Source organism: Agrilus planipennis, unplaced genomic scaffold (assembly GCF_000699045.2).
Source record: "Agrilus planipennis isolate EAB-ADULT unplaced genomic scaffold, Apla_2.0 scaffold55, whole genome shotgun sequence".
Classification (NCBI taxonomy): domain Eukaryota; kingdom Metazoa; phylum Arthropoda; class Insecta; order Coleoptera; family Buprestidae; genus Agrilus; species Agrilus planipennis.
In genome coordinates this window covers 899,346-911,713 of record NW_020438918.1, presented here as the reverse complement: position 1 = coordinate 911,713, position 12,368 = coordinate 899,346, and the positions used below count along the sequence as shown (strand labels likewise).

The following is a 12,368-nucleotide window of genomic DNA, read 5'->3' as shown; positions in this document are numbered from 1 at the left end:
TATGAGTAAGATACGTAACAAAATACAATTAAAATATTGGAGCAGCAAAAAACATCAGACGAAGATAACAGGCTATACGCAATGTATGAATAATAATGTTCGTGTGCAAAATGTGTACTATATTGGTAAATGCATATTATTATAGAATAGTAAAATAATATCTTTTATTTCTCTCCATTTAACGACCACTCTTTATAACGCCGAAAAATGTTCAGTCCCTTAAGTGTCGTTATATAGAGTTTACACTGTATTTAATTAAGTTTGTCAATTATACATTCTGTAGTTAAATGCTAAAAATCTACAGTTTCATACACAGAAATTAAATAAGCCATATTCCTACCAAATTTCAACATTCCACATCAATCTATCAGGGTTTTGATGATCCATTGACTAATCAATCGACGGGCAACAAATGGATCTTATAAAGGCTCTGTTTTTTCGTTTCGCTGGTAGTATCCACCACATAGGACAGGATTGATGAAACCCCTGACGGTCTTCATTTCTTAATTTTTTGTGTTAGTCAATAAATGTAACACTAATAATCGAGCGTGTCCTAACCAGTTTTTTCTGAAAAGGAATTCAATTCCTTCTATCTCTTAAATTACAACTCTTGACAGAAAAACTAAGTATATAAATTAGAAACTTTTATTTTATTATTTTTCTAAAATTACAAAATTTTTTGTCAATCACATCAACAAAAAATCAGAACATGTACTTATCGAATATAAAATGATACGGATAATTCCCAGGTGGGAAAAGATGCTTTTCGTTAAAAAAACAAATCAAAATCGCAAAATAAGTCATAAATCAGTCCATCGAAAAGAACTGCTGCTCATCATAGTTTGCATGCAGTCCTGATACTGAGAAATATATGTATATAAATTACTCAAGCCGCAATTCCATACCCAAGGGAAATGTGCCACATGTGCGTTATTTTTTAGGTATCGACTTTTTGACATGCAAGTCACGAAAAAAAGAAAGACAAACTAACGAAATAAGGGCTCTAGCGACAGACAAAGATCGATGACCAATGCTCGAACAAAAGGGATATACGAGGCCAATAATCCAATTTCGAGTTTTGACGGATTCGTTAACTTTTATATTGGCTTCGTGATGTTACAATCGGGAAGACTTCAGTCGCGGTAAAATGAAATTTGGATAAGATGCTTAGTGAGGTGAATAACATTTGCATTTGTACGTATTCCAAGGAACCCAATGTTTAGGGAACACATACCACGTTATATTTATAATGGGATAAAGTCAGGAAAGACTGTTAGCCTCATGAGATACTTTGTAGACACTTACATCAAATATTTTTAACAGAAACAGTAGCATTTTATGGAAAACCATCCACTACAAAAAATGTGGAGATACTTGTAATAGAATTGATACTTTTCGACCATCACCACCGACAATTTTAGAGCAAATGCCTTGGTGAATGTTAGCTGAAGATTGAACGCCATTCGTTTCTTAACTCAAGTGACTACACATCTCATCAAAATTATTCAGGGTTGTTTAAATTTTGTGGATTTAAGGGTCTATAAACGACACATAAAGAAACGTTTTTTCTTATCTCAATTCAGCATCTTCAAAAATAGAGCTAAAATCTTGAAGATATCCTCCAAAATGTTTGTTGGACTTCTGTATACATATATTTTTATTCTCAACCTACTGTTTATAGATTTGGACGCACTACACATACATATACGTATATATAGTTTCAGCCGTACTACATAATGTACTGTAAAGAAGAATTTGTTAATTAACGGCTTCCTAATCCTTTGCTGATTTGGAGCAACCGGAATTCATTATGCGTACATTATTTTTGCCTGCACTAACGAGCCAGTTGAGCATCTACGCCTTTATCCAATAAAGGATAATAACGTCAGCACAGTAAAAGCTCACAACCTAATTCAGGTTTTCAGCTCAAAAATTCTGTACAAGAACATTTCTAACCGTTATATCCACTTAAAATGAATAAGACCTCGCAGTAATGAGCACGTCATTTTGTAACGCCTTTCACTCCTCCTAGATTAGATGTACTTAAAGAACGAAATAAAATCTTTTATTTTGAATTTTCCATTCCAAACCACTAAGGTGTTACAAAGGACTTGTTATTTGTTCATCATCCTGTTTAACCATCACATTCTCTGCATAAACTATAGTTGGTCCTTACCTAGACGTGTAACAAAAAAGCCCCTAGAACTATCATCATGATGACTTGACTGTTCCAGTGACATATGGTCGGTCGTCATCGTCGTCTTTCTTTTTCCTTCGAAAAAAAAAAAAACATTCGTTCCATGGAGAATTGGCAGGCAGCATGAGCATTCCACGGTCGGAAATAAACGTTCCGGACGACCTCGATCCAACGAAACCCGAATAGAGCGTTCGCTTAAGGGATAAAATAACTTGGTACGTCGCCGCTCAGCAGGGGTGCTGCTGTGTGCTGCTTCGAAGAACGTTTGGGGTGGGTTGCACATACTAATCATTTCAGAACCCTTGTCACGGTACTGAAAATCGATCATTAAAAATGGCTGACTGCTATACGACCATGGGTTTCATTTTGTTGCTTGCACAAAGGGACTTGTAATCTTCTTCCATACCATTTGCACCATTAGTGACTCAGGTCATTAATAATAGCATGCCCTACGTGTGCTTTTGAAAGCCCATAAATACATTCAGGTACCTTTGCACACTTTTAAATGGGTGTGTAAAATTAATATTTTCCTACATTTGCAAGAAAATCAAAAAGAATTTTTGCTACATTTGCAAGAAGAATATGTCGAAGTAAAGTAAATAAAACGCTAAAACTGATGCCGGATGAGGATTCCATCGGAAATGGAAGGACCTCTGAAGAAAGAAGTTCACCAGTCCAACCGACAACGGCCTTTAGATCTGAATCAGGACAATATCAGTTCACCTACTGGCTGCGAAAGCCATTATCAATTCGTCAAAACACTAAAAGCTAACATTCTATACAAATCCGTTTAAAAAACATAAAACGCTTTTCGACATGCATGGTCTCATCCTTACCCACATTTAAAACTCAAGGTGCAATCCATTTCAGGACTATTCGTTAATTTAAGGTTGACTTCACTAAATCTGGTTTCAAAAATTGTACTCGATGCCCAATAGTAGTCTTCCAAGACTTTGGGTACCTATATCTACCTATGTAAATAGGGATATCCACTTAGAGAGGTGGTTAAATATTATCTTTAACAAGAAAAAACATTTTAAGATGTCTTTACTGTTTGGAATATCTTTACAAATTCATTAATGTTTATGAAAATCGGTAAATGTTGACATAGCTAGGCTGTTTTCAGAGAAGATAAACAGTGGATACCTACACTCTTAAAACAAAAAAGCCATTTCAATAATTTCTTAACGTAAAAATCAATATAATTAGCCCATTATTTCAAAAAATATTTTAATTAGTAGGTAGGGTACATTTTAGTTAAATTGAAACTATAATCCTGCTGTTTTCGGAATCGCTAAACTTCCAGGAATATTTCACAAGTACCTATCTTTGTCCACACTAATCACTCTTCGATATTGCTAATGATTCCTAATGTTTACTCTGATAATTATATGAGGCACCAATAGCAATAAATATTCTTCCATGAATTTGCTGATACAATACACTGACCGTAAGAGGATTTGTAATAAAAGTCCAAGACCGTCGGAAGGAATGTTGCCACCAGATTAAAATTCTGAGTACTGGTTCACGCTTCACAGCTGTCTTAGCTCTAATAACTCTAGCTATCATATAAAAAACGTCTAGCCGACCAAGGTAGACACATTAATGAAACGTAATATTTTCGGTGGATTGCGATCTCCTGTTCGGCTTTGATCGTCAGTAGGTCAGTGGCCCCTATCAGCTGATCAAAGATACTATCTGTCCTGCAAACATTTACTGCCTTCTCCGAATTCGTTGTCTAGAGACCAATGAAAGCGTTGAATGAAAAGCTTGAACCCGTTCATCTCATTTTTGAAAAAATATTGACTAAAAACCTTAACTTTAAGTTATCAATAATGTTTCAATAACAATTTTTTATCAGCAGCCATCATTAGTTCCACTGAAACCGTGGAAATAAAAATTTTAAATTTTTGTTCTCATTACCTCCGAAGATTGATTGTGTGTGTGTCAAAATAAAATTTGGAGCTTTTTTCCATCATCATCATAAGGTCGTCAATCCTAAGATTGGTTGATCACGCACTTCCACTCTTTCCTATCCTGAGCTAATCTTCGCATTTCCCTAAAACTAGAACAACCCACATCCTTAACTATTTGCGAACAGTAATCCAATCTGGGTCTACCTGTACTCCTCCTAACTCCCGTTTCTGCTTCTAATATGTCTCTGACTAGACTCTCATGCCTGAGAAGGTGTCATACAAACCTATTTTTATTGACTTACATTAGAGTAGAGATATAAAGCAATGGATAGCGCAGGGTCGAGTATCCATTGCTTTATATCTCTACTCTAATGTAAGTCAATAAAGCAATGGATAGCGCAGGGTCGAGTATCCATTGCTTTATATCTCTACTGCTTCGCCGCCCTGACTTATCTGCCTTCCTAGATAGTTAAAATTAGTCACTTTTTCTAATTTTTCGTCTCCTATCTTTAAATTCGCTCTTTCTCTACTTTTTCTTCCCTTGCATACTAATATTTTTGTTTTACTCTTGTTTATTTTCATACAATACCGTTTTTATTTTATTTAAAGCTATCTCTTCCTTGCTAGATGCTAATACTGCTATATCATCTGCAAATCTAAGCATACTAATCTTTTGCCCCTGTATATCTATCCCTACAGTTGTGCTGTTTTTAATGATGTTGATCGGTGACAGTGTGCATCACTATTTGACTCCCTTCCTAATATTTTTCTTCTCTTTTTAGCTTATTTTTGTAATAAATAATAAATAATAAACGAACAACTTTTACACAAGAGTACAAGAAGAGGAAGTGATAGAAGGACACTCGTCGAGAAAAAATAAGTTCTTATGTAGGTGCATGTCGAAATGAAAAGGTGGATGGCTACTGTTATACGTTAATAGTACCCATAATATCCACATGTGCGCGTTGCGTTGAAGAGCGAAAAAAATAGTCGAAGTACCTGTTACTACAAAGTTCAATAAACGTATAAACTGTTGCAAACGTTCAAAACAGTCGTGCATTTAGTACCTCACTCACCAACTAACTAGTAACTCACGATCAGGTACGCGATATAATACGCTGCTAAAGCAGATGATGTTTCCGTTTCAAGGCACGTACTTCTTAGGAAAGTCCAAGTCCAAGTCCAACGTCCTTCAAGCTTGCCGCCTGTATAGTTAGCAGGAGACCTTTCTTTTTAGTTTACTTTTCGTCTTTTAGAACGACAACTTGGCTCTACGCCCATACTATGGCATCTAATCCCAAAGAATTGACGGAAATGAACGAGAAAGACAGAGAAAGAGCAATTTTATTTTTGAAGGTCATATCAGACTTAAATTCCACGATTTTAGAAAGATGGGCTACAATTGAATAATATAAAAAGTTGTTAATTGCAAAATTGAAAGGTCTACCTAGGTGCATACACTTAAGAGGAGACAGGTAAAAAGTCTAATGAGAAAAGAACTTCGAAAATCCGAGTTCTGCATAATGTTACCTAGTATAGATTACACTCAAAAGATTTTTTAATACACAAATTACCAAAAAGTTAAATAGATGCCGTAAAACAGTTTTGTATCACCTTCAGGTGATTATGGATAACGCTAAATAATAGGACTCATACTCTTACAGGCAGATATAGTAAAAAGTGAAAACAATAACCCCGACCACTATGCTAATTGGTGAAGGTTCCTAGCGCTATCTTTTAGTACAGAATTGGCAGAGACAGCACTGTATGAAGTAATGAAGCTATAAACAAATATGTGTTTTTTTTTCGAAAATCTCAAAAGCAAAAGCTCTGCATGTGAAGGCAGTTCATTGTTGGATAGCAAATAGCATGCTTTCATACTAATCTGTTCGTAACCAATACAAACTTAATGGTGTTTATAGTTACATACTTAATTATTACATACCCATATGCACTTCGAAATACCTTTCCATTATCAATTATCTAACAAAAACAATAATTAACGTAAGAAAATGCATAATCAGCAACAGTTTCACTTAAAAGGGTAGCAGTTCTTGTTGTTTAGTTTATTTACTTACATATAATGGTGATTGTTTATCTGAATGTAATGTTTAGCTGCTGGGTGGTCTTTTTATGATTAAATAATCATAATGATAATGAAGTGAAGTGAATTTTGTGAAGTGTCCATGCTTATACATCTACAGCAGCTACATTTCTTCAAGAATAGTTTACCAGAATTCTTACTGTATCTAGTTAGAAGTTTCGAGTTGCCCATTACTGTCTATAAGTGGCAAGTTTGGAATTTGAAAAATATTTTTTTTGTTGATTTATTCCCACTAGCTACTAATGTTGGTGGACGCCAGAGGCTAGGACGGCAAACTTCTTCAGTCTCCTTTAGGAATCGTGGGAATGGGTGGATGGTGAGAGAAAGATAAGATGGGTGAAAAGGAAACTACAGAAAAACTTGGATCAGCTCAAAGGAATCAGCAGGTCCTTACAGTAAAGAATCATAACCACGTTTACAGGGAGAGACAAAATATCTTCTTTAACGATAAAAAACGAATTTGACTTCTGGATTGAATGTGTTGAACAAAAAAGTTATGAACATTTTCCTCTTCTAAATAGATTTCTTGAAAATAAACAGTAATATGCAACCTCAGATGTGGTATTGAACCTCAAGAAATCCTTGAAAGAATATATAACAGAGGAGTTACAGAATTGCCACTGAGTACAGAATCCATTCGCGAATCAGACTAAATCATCAATGTTCACAGAGTTGGAGTATGAAAACTTGACCGATATTAAGAATGCAAATTTGAATCAACCTCTGGATCGAATTTAATGATGAATTTTATTATTTTCTTTATTCCTTGCGAGCTTTTCAGCTTACGACATGTACGCAATAAGGGGTCAAGTGTCTTAGACATAAAACTATTGTCAGTGTATTTTTTTGTCGTGACGGGTTCCGCTAAAAAAAAGTGGTCAAAAAGGGTTCCGTAGCAAAAAAAATTGGGAACACTGCTATGGGCTATATGCCGCTCGGCAGTGGAGTTTACATTCGTCCATCGCTTTAGATCGTTCAAGTCAGCTGTTCAGCTGTTGCCCCTCGCCAAGTTGTTCGTCGCCTTACCGCTCCTTTCCCCGTTACACTTTTCCTCGTAACCGTCATCCAATCCATCTCCTCACAAGTACAAAGGCTTACTCGAATCGTGGCAGCAGTTCTCCCCAGCTTCAGCTTCAGCCCACTCGCCCGCTACATAGCCGCCCGTCTGCCGCGGGTACCCCTCTGCTCGCTATACTCCCCCATCGCCTAGGCAACAGCAACAGCAGTGCGCACACATTGAGAACAGTTCGACCGAAGCTTTTAGGAGATTACGGACGGGAATTATTTAGATGCCTTATATTCTTGTGGTGTTCGTTTTGTTTTCGGTTTTGTTCTACGACTGCATACCAACAACTGCATCAATTGGTCGAGTGGAATGGAGATTGGTGTTCTTTGCTACCCGTACCGAGTGTTTGTAATTAGATTTTCAGTGATTAGTGGCCAGTGTCTTTGACCGACTCGTAACATTTACCCTCATATCGATTTTGATGAATTTTTGTTTAAACTATTTTCGAAAATTCTACTAAATATAGATAAGTAAGCTGTGATTTTCTAAGTAACTAATTTAGAGGATTCACTTCATTTTCTCGTTAACATAATTCATCACATTCCTATGTTGTACGCCTTTGATATACTTTCCATATTCGCAAAAATTCATTTTTGGAATTCGTACCTGGTTGAGAGTTTAATGGTGAGGCAAAAAAAAATGGTATTACTAAATTTTTTTATTTATAAAATTTTATTCGAAAGTTGTTACTAAACGGATCATTAGTGAATATTAATATTTTATATGCCAATGTTGATATAAAGAAGTAAAAAGTATTTAAAGCAGAAATCCTATTTCACTAATTTAGTAGGTGCCTAGGTAAAATGCTTTTCCTTTACAGAAATAGGCGTTAAAAACATTTGTTCTGTGAAATTGTGAAAGTATGTCATAACAGACATAAACATCCAAGTTATTATCATCATTTTGTGAGAATATAAGGTGAATCTTTTAAATTTACTCACATCAGGTAAAGATTTTGTTTAGTGCATTGGGAGTGAATAGCAGGTAGCTAGAACCCACGCAGTACTACTGGCCAAAATCACCGAGATTGCAATTCCAAAACTTTTTAAACGTCACCCTAAAATGTGAACTCTAAAGACTGTCAATAATGTAATTCCCACCTAACATTAGGTCCACATATTTTTATTGGATCAAACCTTATTTGTAGATACACATTGTTAATTGTATAATACATTAATATTTAATATACGATAACAGTTATGTAATTGCTGCTCATTGAAATAATAAATAAATAGGTAGTTGCTGTTAATGATGATCAATAACGTTTTGTAAGTAAAATTAGGTAGATATTAAAATTGAAAACTTTTTGAAATTTTTTCTCACTTTTCGACATTGGCAGATAAAAAATTAATATTTTAGACGCATCAAAGACAAGTGCGATATTCTGAAAAAGTGGTAAAAAAGTACAAACAGCACAGCAAACAACATTGGCATATTATAAAATGTATCTTTTTTCAGTAGCTCTTAAAAATAAAACAGTACTTTTTGAGAATTTGAAGTTACAAATGCACGAGTCAATGAGTTTTTTCTTTCTTTTGGAGTAGCACATAATTCTCTTTTTAAAGCATTTTCGTTTTTTTTTTTATTGAATTTGTGTCTTGAAGTTCAGGTCGTAGTACCTATACCGATTAATTTTATGCTACCTCTGTATTTCTTCTGCGTTCCGGTTCCATATTTCATTGAATTTATAATTGACAAAAAATTATTCTCTGAGTGGTCTTTTTCTGGTAGCTATTCCAAAACATTTCCTATTTCGTAAAAACAATTAACATCTTAAAGTTTTGGTTAAGTAACAATCAACATAGACGACAGGTAAGTATATATAGTTATTATTTTGTCGTTAATTAAGTGCTTATTGTTCCAATGGCAGTAAATTATTAGGTCCGTATTTAATATTATTTAACTGCAGGTACCTACCTACATAAAATTAGCATGTTGTTTTGAATGAGATTCTAATATTACAATAAAATGAAGTTTCTGATGACTTATTAATTATTTAATTTATGATCTGGTAAATTATTGCAGTATATTAGAAACAGCTCGAAGTTTGATTATTATAAATAAGTTTAATTTAGAGTTACCACTGGTACACCATCGTTCTATTAATAACGTTCTAGATGTAGGATACGAAGAGAATAGGGTGCTGTTAGTAATTAGATTCTTTATTTCTTCCAAACATTAAACAGATGTTACTTGGAACCTGTTATTAGATCATAAACAGAAATAATGTTCTACCATCTACCGGAACAGCCACTTTTACAATTAACGTTGTTCAATAATGTCCACATCTGTTCATATTGCCGTTATTAAACGAAACAGGCAGTTTGTTACCTATGAGAACAACAGAATCTACCGTCTACAACAGTGTTCACAACCTGAAGCGAGGAAACTATCGTACCTGTAGCGTAGAATTATCGTACATGGAGCAAAATTATCGTACTTTTCAAAATAATCACTATAATTAGTAAATTACTCGTATTAATCGGGTAAAAAGACAGACCTGAACTACCTCCACCCTTTAAATTAAAAATCAATAATAGAAAAATACATAAATATAACAAGATATAGACAGTCGAGGTATGTTAGTGGGGTGTTTTTGACCTTAGGCTATGGTTAGTGACTACATGACTACAATCACAAAATTGTGGATGGGGAGACCATCGACCCATCTGGTGACCAACACGAAGGGATGTTACCTGCCGAGGAAAAACCTACATAACGTTCTTTTATTGCAGGCACGTTCTTTTAAATTTAACACTGCCTATAACAAAAATGTTTATAGCGCTGTGAGCAGAAAGAAAAAGAAATATTCGCGAATAAAAAAAAGTCTTCGTGATATTGTCTGAGAGGGTAAGAATAAACTAAATTTTGAATGCATGAAAATTATCGTACAATCTGCGTACGATAATAATATGATATCGTACATCGTACGTAGGCATGAAATTATCGTATGTGTACGATAATTATCGTACGGTTCCGAACACTGTNAATAGCAGGTAGCTAGAACCCACGCAGTACTACTGGCCAAAATCACCGAGATTGCAATTCCAAAACTTTTTAAACGTCACCCTAAAATGTGAACTCTAAAGACTGTCAATAATGTAATTCCCACCTAACATTAGGTCCACATATTTTTATTGGATCAAACCTTATTTGTAGATACACATTGTTAATTGTATAATACATTAATATTTAATATACGATAACAGTTATGTAATTGTTGTTCATTGAAATAATAAATAAATAGGTAGTTGCTGTTAATGATCGTCAACAACATTTTGTAAGTAAAATTAGGTAGATATTAAAATTGAAAACTTCTTGAAATTTTTTCTCACTTTTCGACATTGGCAAATAAATTAATATTTTAGGCGCATCAAAAACAAGTGCGATATTGTGAAAAAGCCGTAAAAAAGTACAAACATCACAGCAAACAACATTGGCATATAATAAAATGTATCTTTTTTTATTATTTTTTATTTATTCACGAATATCTAATTTGACCCCTTCAAAGTAATCCCCACCAGATATTATACACTTGTGCCAACGTTTTTTCCAATTCTGGAAAATCATTTTTTGTGATCTTGTTCAGCGCCTCATTCGCTGCCGTCTTTATCTCCTCAATCGTACTGTAGCGTCGTCCTTTCATGGGTCCTTCAATTTCGGGAACATAGGGGGCCAAAAATCTGGGGAATACGTTGGCTGCGGTATTATTAGTGTGTTGTTTTTGGCCAAAATTCGCGCACAAACAACAATGTATGAGCAGGGGCGTTATCATGGTGCAAGAGCCAATTATTGTTCTTCCACAAATCCCCGCGTTTCTGGCGGATTGCTTCGCGCAAATAGCGCATTACTTGAAGGTAATATTTCTTATTGACTGTTCTCTTGATGCACCACGCCCTTGCATTTGAAGAACAACGTCAGCAAAATCTTCACATTCGACGTAACTTAACACGCTTTTTTCGGTCTTGACTCGTGCGGTTTCCATTGGGATGATTCAGCTTTGGTTTCCACGTCATAACCATAAACCCATAATTCGTCACTAGTTATAACCCCTGGAGCAAATATGGGTCGTCGCGGACAGAATCCAACAGCTCCTTAGTAACGTTCATGCGATGCTATTTTTGGTCGAAATTGAGCAATTTTGGTACTAATTTCGCGGCGACCCGTCTCATGCCCAAATCATTGGTAAAAATCGAATGACAAGAACCAATCGATATGTTTAGGTCCTCAGCAACTTTTCTAATTTAGATGATTGGTTAATACTATTTTCTTCACTTCATCAGTTTTCGTCTCGTGTGTCCGGCACGCTCTTCTTCGTTCACATCTTTCGGCACTCTGAGAACACTCTATACCACCGATGAACGTAGCTTCGGTCCAAGGTAGCTTCACCATATGCCACAGTCAACATTCGAAATGCGTCCGCGCATTTAATTCTGTTTTTCACACAAAATTTGATGTAGATGGTTTAAACCATTTTTTTGAATAGGTAAAATCGAAGACAAGCCGAATCACTGGCAAGCAAAGCAGCTGTCAAAAATTAATTGAACATTCAACGTGGCCGAACTTGTCGGTATAAGTGAGAGACATGAGTACCAACATAACACCAACAATAAAGTGAAAAAGACCATTTCACATAACTACATGTAGGGACCTATAATTTGAATGACCAGAAAGCAAAATATTTTAAGGATTCGTTTTTTTTGCATAGCATATAGCATGCGAAAAATTCCACTATATTTATTTTTCTTTGTACTGAAAGGGAGAGAACTGTTCGTAGCAATTTAATTTCCGTTTCGGAACTTTCGAGTCTTCCGAAACCACGTTATCGGAGTAGACGCAGCTGACGCACACACGAAAGCTCGCACGCACCCCTGTAGCAATTCGGGACAATCCAACCCCTCAAACTGTACCGCAGCATTTTCGTTTTCATTCTCTCTTTGCTTAATAAGAAGCACGTTCAAACTAAAATATGTATGTGCGTATTATTAAGGTGACCATATTTTTTTATTTTAAATCCGGGACGGGAACTTGTAGCGGGGGCGGGGGTAGTTAAGTTAAATAACTTAAATATGATTTTTTTAATAA

General features: G+C 35.2%; 1 long non-coding RNA gene across 1 annotated transcript; it reads left to right on the top strand.

Moving 5' to 3' along the window:
- The first annotated feature begins 6,207 nt into the window (after positions 1–6,207).
- Positions 6,208–10,749, top strand: LOC112904219. Its single transcript, XR_003230960.1, has 2 exons — positions 6,208–8,267; positions 10,280–10,749. It is a non-coding gene; the product is annotated as an uncharacterized LOC112904219 (long non-coding RNA).
- Positions 10,750–12,368: the final 1,619 nt, after the last annotated feature.